This window comes from Erpetoichthys calabaricus, chromosome 3 (genome assembly GCF_900747795.2).
Source record: "Erpetoichthys calabaricus chromosome 3, fErpCal1.3, whole genome shotgun sequence".
NCBI lineage: Eukaryota > Metazoa > Chordata > Cladistia > Polypteriformes > Polypteridae > Erpetoichthys > Erpetoichthys calabaricus.
The window spans coordinates 290,750,946-290,759,652 of record NC_041396.2 but is presented as its reverse complement, the minus strand read 5'-3'; the positions used below and the strand labels follow the sequence as shown (position 1 = coordinate 290,759,652).

General features: G+C 43.7%; 1 protein-coding gene across 1 annotated transcript in view; it reads left to right on the top strand.

The window, feature by feature from the left end:
* Positions 1 to 4,834: 4,834 nt before the first annotated feature.
* The window catches only part of LOC114649085 (sterol O-acyltransferase 2-like), a 93,447-nt gene continuing 89,574 nt past the window's right edge, over positions 4,835 to 8,707 (top strand). Inside the window, exon 1 of the mRNA XM_028798513.2 lies at positions 4,835 to 5,029. The gene's annotated coding sequence lies outside the window, so the exon portion shown is untranslated. The remainder of the gene's footprint in view (positions 5,030 to 8,707) is intronic.

Below are 8,707 nucleotides of genomic sequence, written 5' to 3'. Positions count from 1 at the left end.
TGTCCTTTTATCTGAGCCACCCGTATTCCCCCAGGCTAGCTGGACAGTCAGTTACAACCACATCAACGCAGATCCTCCAGTCCTCCAGTCCAGCATCTTATCTGATCTATTAGGGTCACAAATGTGTCTGAGCAACAACTGACTAATCAGCCTGGCTAAACAGGCTAATCATCTTTGCATTTTATAATTAGATGCAGGGCCATCTTAACGTATGGGCACAATGGGCACTGGCCGGGTGGTGGTGTTTTTTGCAGCTGTGTGCCGGGGCAGTGGGGTGAAGACAGCTGATGCCAACAGGCTGAACAAGCTGATTAAAAAGGCTGGTTCTGTCCTGGGTGTCAGACTGGAGAACCTGGTGGAGGTGTCTGAGAGGAGAATGCTGAAAAAGCTTCTCGGTATCATGGACAACCCCTCTCACCCCATGCACGCCTCCTTGATGGGTCATCAGAGCACACACAGCAAAAGACTCAATGTCTCCAAGTGCAGAACTGAACGCCACAGGAAATCCTTTCTACCTGTGGCAATAAGACTGTATAACTCATCCTCATTCTGTAGGTGATCTTTTTCAGAATTTTTGTCATTGGGTCTCATTCGTTTTTTTTTTATTTACTCATATGTATGTTACTGAATGTTTGTTTCATCCCATCATCACATGCTGCTATCTCATTTATTCATGGCACAAACACTAAGTCACTTTTCATAACCACTTGCACTAATAATCTGTAGTTTTATTATATCTGTTATAGTTTTAGTTATAGTTGTTTGTTGCTTTGCACAAATTAGTTATATAGTTATAATACAAACTATTAGTTATAGTTATTTGTTACTTTGTTTAGAGTTATTTTGTTATTCTGTTTGCACTCTTACTACTGATTTTTTTTAACTCTTTACTACCTTATCTTTATTCCTCTTGTTGCACTGAGCATGTATATGACAAAAGAATTTCCCTCGGGATAAATAAAGTTCTTATCTATCTATCTATCTATCTATCTATCTATCTATCTATCTATCTATCTATCTATCTATCTATCTATCTATCTATCTATCTATCTATTTCAAAGGCATAAAGTAAGCATGAGTGATTTTGACAGCTACTCGACTGTGAAAAATCATTCGTGCCAAAATTAAATGCGATTCAACGTGTTAACTACGTTGAAATGCAATACATATGCAAGTGAGCTATTTAAACTTTGGAACAGTTTTATCGTGTCATAATGAAAAACATATTAACCAAACGACTGATTGCTTTTCACTACAACACACTATTTCCATGTAAATATAAAATGCAATACAAAAGCGCATTGCATTTCAATGCATGTCCGTAGATCGCGCGTCATAACTGAAAGCTTAGCTGCAGCCCGGGGGTATTGCATTACAGTCTGAGACCACACTTTAATCCCGCCAACACTAAATGTAACCAAATGACCAATCAGCCTCAAAAGGTGGGGCAAGGGGTGTCAACAGTTGGGGAACGATAGCCCTGCAAAAAAATCTGAAGTGCATCTGTTCATCATGTAGATCACCCACTCGCGAGAATATTTACGTCCCTATATTTTCCTTTTAAAGCCAGAAATAACCGGCACAACTCTTCTTCCATCATCAGTGTATCGCTACCTCTGCTGTGACATTGTTAAGTATGCGACATTTACTAACAATTATCACCTACTGATTAAGAGATCGAACGGGACGCAACAAGAATGAATGTGTTTTGTCCGCTCACCACGTTAACGTCATTCACCTAGTCAAGTTACGTGACAGTATTTGTTCAGTGTCGCATAGCTAATGATGTCACAGCACAGTATGTGAGACTGCTTGTGCAAGAAGAGTTGCGTCATTTATTACCGGCTTTAAAAATGAACAAAATGAGAAGGTGAACTGTCAGACCTGCTGACCAAAAGCAGTGAAGGAAGCGCTAGTGTATTATTCTCGTGATGAGTGGATGCATTTCAAATGTTTTTGCATTTCTTCCTTGCTTTTTGGTCACCCGTTGCATCATATTCAGCTCTTCGTTCAACATTCTGGCACACACGTAACCTTGAAATTCACCAATCTGGGTACAGGCCCGCCGCGTCAGCCAAGTTAGAAACGTTAACGCGTGCGGCTAATGGCGAAAACAGCGAGAGCGGCTGGTGTGCGGGGCGTGTCTCCAAAGCTGACGTCATTTTCGCTTCGCGCCCAGACCAGCGCGGACGCATTTCCATCCAAGGAGTTTTTGCGAAAAAATATTTAGCGCTTCAAATTTTTTTACCGATATAGCTGATGGAAATGCTAATTATCGATAAAATGTTGTACATGTCGACATAATATTTTCCCGTTTAACTTTAGCGCATAAATTCCATATCCATACTTCAGATGTCGCAAAAACTACATTGGAAACAGTTTTTGTCGGAAAAAAGGGCTTTAACGCAAATAAATGTGTCACATTTTCATCACGTGCAATCAAAACGAGAATGGCGGAGCGGTTCGCATGGTCTGATGAAGAGAGTTTTTTTTTTTTGATTAAACGTTGTTATTTTGCATTAATTCAAATTTCAGTTTTAATTAAAAACCTTAAGGGAAGCAGGTTAATTCAGTTGTTATCGCACTGTGAAGGGATGTTGAAAGGTAGGCTCACCTGTACAGATCCGATGCTGCAAACACAGCTGCATCATGGGCACTTCCAGGAGTGCCAACGCAAATGTCTCGTATCATGCACCTGTCATCAACAAGGGCCTGGAGAACAATAGATGGCCACCCTTTGCGATTAAAGTAATCGCGGTAGCCTTCCGTCGGGGGAAGAATAGGCACATGCGTGCCATCCAGCGCACCGTAAATCTGTGGCACAAGATGCACCAAGGAATTGCGGTATGCAATTTCATTGGCCTCCGCTACAGTCGGAAGTCTGATATAAAGCCGCATTAATGTTTCTTTAATAGCGGTGCACACAGCATATACACATCGATGGACGGTAGTTTTACTAACCCCGAAAGTTTCTCCAACTACTCTATACTCGGCGCAGGTTGCCAGCTTGTAAAGGGCGATGGCAATCCGCTTTTGGGTTGGAACCGGTGGTCGGTGGCAACCTGTGATGGGCGCAACATCAGGACTGATGAATCCACACAACATCTCAAACGTCGGCCGTGTCATTATAAAATGTTGCAGCCAGAGATTTTCTGTTAAGTGTCTCTCCACCACCTCCTCCCAGAAGGTCTTATTCCATCGTCTCTCCCATACCCGTGGGTTTCGTCGCACTGGGGTACTTTCTTCGAGCTCTAGGGCTATCAGACAAGCAACTGCTTCATTCTGCTGTCGTCTTCGGATATTATGTACAATTCCAATTATTTGTGAAACTGAAATAACAGTAAGCTGGCAAATTTCAAAAAACTGTCTGAATAATCTCTCCATTTCTTTGTTTCTTTGTTTAGTGGAGGGGGTGTAACGTGGAAAACAAAAGGTAGATAATTTGCGACATACATAAAATTATGTATGGAAACGGCTCAAGGGCAGATTTTTTTCGCGATACAACAAAAGTTATGCGACAGTTCGTTTTGGGGGGGGGGGGGGGGGGTGACGTCATCACGCACACCATTTAATCGACAAAAAGCCAGTTTGATGGAAATAGGCTGGAGACAGCAAATTTCGCACATTTTTTTTACGTATATTCTGTTTGTCGATAACAAAATGTCGCAAAAAACTGGATGGAAACTTATTGGATACAAACAAGCGATCAACTTCACGGGAGCGCGCCGCCGCTCGGAGGTAGCTTGACGAGCTAAGATTATGTAAATGAAGGCCACGACTGAAAATCGCCAGTTAGAGCACTGAAAGCTGGAACATTATCTGATTCCAGTTCAACACTTTCGAGTCTGAAAGATTTTCATTCAGAGGCTAGGCCAGACATATTATATGAAACAATGCAAACTCTATTCAGGAGAATAATGATGGGGCATTATGAATGCTTTCTGTAGATTCTTGCACATGTTTGTGTGGGTGGCAATGATGAAAACAGGTATCATGGAAATAAAGAACAAGAAGTGTGGAAGTGGATAATAATAATAATAATAATAATAATAATAATAATAATAATAATAATGTTTTATTTATGTAGCGGCTTCCATACACTCAAGGACAGTTTACAATTCAATAAACACATTAACAAGACAATAGAAATTACATACAAGAAAATGAATAAAACTCATCATATGTTTTTAACAGGAGTTTGAAATGAATAATAAATTTTTCCTCGCTAAGACCACCCAGCCCCCTCTAGGCATTCTACCTAACACCAATGATCCTGTTTAAATAAAAAAAACAGAAACGTAGGCATCAGAAACACTGTGGACTCCTATGCTCCCAGGGCCACCAGCCAGTGCCCATTGTGCCCATACATTAAGATGGCCCTGATTATTGCAGGTTAGGTAAATTGGTAATGCAGAATTGGCTCGTGTGTGTGTGTGTGTGTGTGTGTGTGTGTGTGTGTGTGTGTGTGTGTGTGTGTGTGTGTGCCCAGCGATGGACTGGCACCCTGTCCAGGGTTTGTTCCTGTCTTGCACACTATACTAGCTGAGATAGGCTCCAGCAGACCCCTGCACCATGTTTAGTTAGGTACTGACTTACTAATACTTTTATTACTCGTTGCTAGCTGGAGACCTTTTGTTATGACCTCAGCAGGGTCCCTGCTACCTCCCCTCAGGGTACATCTCACACACATACCAATTAATTACCAACTGTAAACTGGCACAATGCGTTTCTGCGAGTATGTGTGTGCCCTTCGGTGGTCTGCATCCCACTTCCTGCCATGTTGTGATGGACTCATCCAGGCCCCCTTTCGTGCTGCTCTAGCAGTCTATTACGCTCTTTGACGATAGGGGGAGCTGTTAAGATATCCTGGTGTGGTGCGAGGGGCAACTCACTTCAAATATTAATAAGCTGAAAAAAAAAAGGACACGGTGGAGGTTCCCTGTCAAAGTGCTGCCTCGGGGGGCAAAGTTCAATTACCTCACAGAAGAGCAGAGAGGCGGCCGGGAAGGGAGACTCGAAGCCCTGCACGGTGAGTTCTTTCGATGGCCGACTTTTAAATCTCAGCTGATTGTGGGAGTTAATTAAGCGTTGAATCTGACGGGGGCCTGATGAGACGATCCGGGGCCGCGTTCCCAGCGATTTAATTAACTATTGAATTTAGTGGTTTCCTTGGTACTGACCTTTTTCATGAAAACTTCGCCCGGGAGGCTCAGTACAAGGGAGATAAGCAGCACTATGGCGAAAATGTATGACTGCAAACCCATTATGAATCGACCTTTACTTTATACAATGTCTTTCAAATAGTATGCACTTTTCGGAGAGAGTCAAGCGCAACACAAAAAGCTGGAAGGTGAGTGCGCAATGTCGGACGTAAGTCAGTTTATCTTTGTATAGCGCAGTGACAAGTTCTCAGGTGAAACACACAAGTAATGGGACCGCACTGCGCATGTCTGCACGGGTAGGTTACCTGCGGGGATTCCTAGGTCTGAGCGACGAGATCGCACACAGCCTCAAGTCGAGGATCGTGCGGTTTCGATTCAGACAAGAGGTGTAAAATAACGCTGTTGTGCAGTTTTAGACACAAATCAGGAGTTATCGAGGAGGGCACTGGCTGTCACAGACAGGTGGAGCCTAATGAAGAAGATAAGCGCAGTGCTCCTCTTAACACACTCGCCGCTCTGTTTTTCTCTTTATTCCGCCCTTGATTACCTGATCCATCCTGCCACTTTAGCCACTGCGAGCCTAATCCCCGTACGCCCCTAATCGGCCCCAAACAGGACACCAGTTCAACAAAAACTCGGAATGAGGATAGAGCCGTTATAATCACTCGGACCTTACTTTTATTCAATGTTAATTAGTGTTCTCTTATTTTAATTCTTATTTTGTCTTTTTTCCCTTTCTTCATCATGTAAAGCGCTTTGAGCTACATTATTTGTATGAAAATGTGCTATAGAAATAAATGTTGTTGTTGAGAGCGTTTATATGCACACGCACAAAACCGGAGTGAGGCGAGTAAACCGGTTAAGGCAGAAACCCGCTTTCTTTAAAACCTCCGTTTACATGTGCGAGTCCTCTAACGGTGTACTCCATTGGCAAAAAGCTCGGATGTCCCAAAGGTCATGCGAGAAGACAATTCTCCTTCCGGAATTAACAAAGTATTTCAAATCAGATCTGAAAATGTCATAAAAATGTGCTAAACGATTATCATTGGCTGCAAGGAATCTGAAAACAAGCATGGAGCATGACGTTACTTTAGTTATATTACTAATAACTTAAAAAACTAAATATTTTATGCACTATAGTTACTTAATATAAAATGTAATGTGTTACAGTGAAGTACTTTTGCATTACGTTTTCTTCTTTTGTATGAAAAATAACACATCTGACTTGTCAGCATCCACCTTAATAAAAGGACAACTGTGTCCTTCTGGTTGCTATGTCTTTAATTCCAACAGGTGACGCATCACAAACATTTAGAGATGGGTCTAAATGCAGTTTACAATACCTTTGATATAGGTCAGCTAATGCCCACAGCGTCAGTCACGAAATGCGCACAACCAGGCATGAGATGGGCATTTTGTGACTGACATTGTAGGTGTTTCATGATGTTGGGGAGTACAGGTACTGTTGTCTGCAATTACTACACACGTTCAACAGAACGTAATAAAATGCACTGTATTTGCCATTCCAACAGATGGCACATCACAAACATTTGGAGATGGTTCTCAATGCAGCCTGCAATACGTGTTGTTGGTCAGATAACGCTCATGATATCAGTCACGAAACACCCATCACTTCACATAACACTCACACAACCCAAATCTTAACCATGATGCAACTGGGAATGAGACAGGTGTTTCGTGAATGATGTTGTGGGTGTTATGTGACTGACCTTATAGGTACTGTGGTCTGCATTTACTACAAATGTTCAACAAATGTGTTGTATTTGTTATTCCAACAGATGGTGCATCACAAACATTTGGAGATGAATCCAAAATCAAACCTCAAATTCCTAGGATGTAGGTCAGGCAATGCCCACAACACCAGTCACAAAACACCCATCTTGTCATCTTGTTAATCAGCTCCGGTGGGCTGCAAAGAGACAAGGACACCATTACTGAAGATCTGCTAATAATTTGCTAGTTAACATGAGCTTCACTACTGTTGTGACTTTGTCACATGATAAAATTTTTTTGTGTGCCCCTCGCGATTCAGAAAGAACAGTGGAATACAAGAGTCCCATGGTGGCATTGATTTAGCAATCAATATTCATGGATTGCTTTAGCTGACGATCAGATGAAAATGGTCACACGTTGCTGGTGCCCTCTCCTGACGTCTCTTTCTCTTCTCCGCTTGATGTCGATCTTTTCACGTTATTTACTCGGTCATATTTATTTTAAAATTCCACATGAGTTTTGCAACACGTGATTGTTACATACACCTGGTTGGCTGGCTGTCAATATGATGGATGAATTGGCCCAAATGGCCACCTAAGAGGTGAGCGTGTGCTAACTCACAGACCTGCCGCCGGATTAGCAGTAGCCTTCTCTCCTGCCCATCATACTCAGCTACACGTTTCAGAAGGTCATTTTCTAACACAAAGTGAGGACCTTGTGGCATCGACTGGTTAGTGCGCTGGCCATTGACTAAGACCACTGCATTTTTGGCAAACTTCAGGGAATCTTCATTCCACTGCTCCCTTTTAAAAGAAGCTGGCGTCTCTTTAAATTGAAACTGCAACGGGGAGAGAGGGTCCGTGCCGCCCTCAAGGGGCGTGGTTACCTCCTGTTCCGTCTCGGCGGTGGTGGATGACGTATTGGCCCGCGACCGTCTGGAAGTTGCCATGTCACTCAGGGAGGCCGTTTCGTCTCTCTCTGCCGGCTGGTTACACAGCGTGGAGGCAGCTTGATACGGCTCATCTCCATCTATAACTAGGCCTAAGTTCAACCCAGGAGCGGTTTGTGTCTCACCACTTTTAATTTTACACCAGTCCCGCCCCAGTATCACCAAATGTGGTGGATTTGGAAGGACGGCCACGGTTAGTTTCCGTACCGATCCCCCATAACTGACAATACAAGTGGCGGACCTGTACAAGCGGATTTCTCCGTGGACACAGGCTGTACTGGTCTTGATCCTTAACCATTGTCGCGGCAGCACAAACCGGCGGGCAACAATGGTAATGTTGCTACCGGAATTGAATAAGGCTGTGGTCTTGTACCCATTTATGATCACCACTCCTGTGTGTGGGGGACCACCAACGGATTAGTCAGAGCACACCAACCCCTCCTCCTCCTCCACCTCCATCCCTCCTCGCTTCCAAGCGGTATGCACGTCCGCAACTCCAGGGACGTTGGCACAAGCTCCGGGTTGTACATGGCTAGGTTTTAAGCTCCCGCTGAGTTTGACAAAGGGACGGTTCTGCTCCTCAGATTGTGAGGCCATCCTTTGTTTCTCCAGAAGCCCTATGAGCTCAGCCATGTTCATAAACTGCTTACCACAGACCGGCTGGGTGATGCCACGGGGAAGCACTTTCAGGAGGAGATAGCAGGCTACCTGCTCTATTATGTGGTAGGGCTTGTTCTCATGTGGCCGTTACCACTGCCCTACCATTGCCCAGAAGGACCAGGCTTGTTTGTGGGTCGGCCGCTCTGGGTCCAACCTCCAGTTTGTTATTTTACTCACCTGCCAGTCTGGAGCACCCCTAGGT